Here is a 2617-nt window from a genome sequence, read left to right as displayed (position 1 = left end):
TTTTAAACAAAACTGAACATTATTATGTAATAAAAAAAAATTGTGCAAGTTCCCTATTGTTCGAAAAAATTTTATAACAGATTTCGAAAGCTTGTTGCTTGGAAACAGACCGACGCTGTAGGCGGAGGTCTGTTGCCTGTAAGCAACAAACTTCAGAAAGTTGTTAAAAAATTTTTGAGCATTTATCAATGTTCGAGGGAAGCAGGGGTGATTTTGGTGTATGTTGCATATTCAGATCGACAGCAATAAATTAGCAAAAAAATATGCCGCGTCGTACGATTTTCTAGCTCTTTAGGTTCGCGAGATATGGCTATCGTTGATGTGACGTAATATTACGCTACATCAACCATTGTTTCTCGGTTAGGGGTGGAGAAAAAAAATTGTTTTTTACGGCTAATAACAGTAAAAAATTAGCAATTAAATCTCAACCGTCAACTATATCACAAAAATCATTTTTCAAGATTTTTCGTTGTTTTTTGGGGGTGTTGTTTAGCTGTAAGGGAAGCAGGGGTAGTTTTGGGGTATGTTGCATATTCAGATAGCAATAAATTAGCAAAAAAATATGCCGTGTCGTACGATTTTCTAGCTATTTAGGTTCGCGAGATATGGCTATCGATGATGTGACATAATATTAAGCTACATCAACCATTGTTTCTCAGTTAGGGGTGGAGCAAAAAAATTGTTTTTTACGGCTAATGACAGCAAAAAATAAGCAATTAAATATCAATCGTCAACTATATCAAAAAAATCATTTTTCAAGATTTTTCGTTGTTTTTTGGGGGTGTTGTTTAGCTGTAAGGGAAGCAGGGGTGGTTTTGGGGTATGTTGCATATTCAGATCGACAGCAATAAATTAGCAAAAAAATATGCCGCGTCGTACGATTTTCTAGCTCTTTAGGTTCGCGAGATATGGCTATCGTTGATGTGACGTAATATTACGCTACATCAACCATTGTTTCTCGGTTAGGGGTGGAGCAAAAAAATTGTTTTTTGCGGCTAATGACAGCAAAAAATTAGCAATTAAATATCAACCGTCAACTATATCACAAAAATCATTTTTCAAGATTTTTCGTTGTTTTTTGGGGGTGTTGTTTAGCTGTAAGGGAAGCAGGGGTGGTGTTGGGGTATGTTGCATATGCAGATCGACAGCAATAAATTAGCAAAAAAATATGCCGCGTAGTACGATTTTCTAGCTCTTTAGGTTCGCGAGATATGGCTATCGTTGATGTGACGTAATATTACGCTACATCAACCATTGTTTCTCGGTTAGGGGTGGAGCAAAAAATTTGTTTTTGTGGTAATAAATTAGCAAAAAATTAGCAAAAAAATATGAAACTATTCCAAATATGGTCTTATGAAATGGATGATCTGGCGTAATAGACGTCATATTTTCTTCTTGGCACAAGTTTGTTAATTGAAAATGTGTGCAGTTGCCTTCTCTGTATTTTAAATTTCGTAAAGTTGTCTGATTTAAAATTATATTTGAAATAACTGGGTGCAATGTCTTCTTTTATAATATGTATATTGTAGCCAAACTATGTTTAAACATTTGACAACATTTCATTCAATGTCAGTTTTTTTATTTTTAATCATTTGAGTTTGAAGTTTTTTAAAATCCAAAATGTCTTCTTTGATCTATTTCAACTACTTCGTATTTTGATTTCTTTAGTTAGAGCCATTTTATTCACTGGACATATACCATCCCGATGGATCATAAATTTCCAAGTCTTTACTCGCGTTTTCGATGTGGGCATGGACCATATCACATTCCATTTGGGAATGTCCGGGCTCAAAAAATAACTGGTCGATTTTTGAAATATTTAGTGTTTCAACAGCAAATAGAAACAATTGATGGATTCGACCGTTACTTGATGGAAGTTCATTTTATCTCACAATAAAACACTGAAAAACGTTTGTTTTTCTATACTTCCACAAAATTTATTACAACTATGTTATTACTACAGCTGTTTCGGCAAAGTGCCTTTCTCAAGTGATATATTTTACAATGTGTTTGCCTTTTTAAGTCTTTAACTGAAGAGGTTGAGGAGTGGGGAGCTGTTTGTGTCGAGTTGGTCATTCAGAATTATATCTGTATTTTTCAATTTATTAATTTCCATTGATTCTAAAAGTGATAGCTTAAGGCCTTTATTTTGAATATGTAGAATTTGAAACTCTTCATTGAAAGAATGATTATGATCTAGAAGGTGAAGTGCGTATGTAGAAGTGTCTGTTTTTCTATTGTTGAAAGCCTTTTGTGTTCTGCTATCCGTTTGTCAAAAGTTCTGCCAGTTTGACCGATGTAAGTTTTCGGACAGTCACCACAAGTTAGTTTGTACACACCACTCTGTAGTTGCTTTCTCTTTCGGCTTTTATTGTTTTTAATATGTTTGCTTAAGTTGTTGTTAGTTCTGAAAGCTGGTGTTATTCCTTTCTTTTTTATGTATCTGGCTATTTTTGTTGTTGTTTTGCCAGTATATGTGAGAGAGCAGAAGGTACTGGGTTCTTTCTGTGGTGGTGGATACACTAATTTCAAGGCTTTCTTATGGAGTTTTTGGTTTAAAATGTTGTTAACTGTTTGTTCGTTATAGCCATTGTTTACTGCTATTTGTCTAATGATA

This window comes from Diabrotica virgifera, chromosome 8, assembly GCF_917563875.1.
Source record: "Diabrotica virgifera virgifera chromosome 8, PGI_DIABVI_V3a".
NCBI lineage: Eukaryota > Metazoa > Arthropoda > Insecta > Coleoptera > Chrysomelidae > Diabrotica > Diabrotica virgifera.
This window is presented reverse-complemented; position numbering follows the sequence as displayed.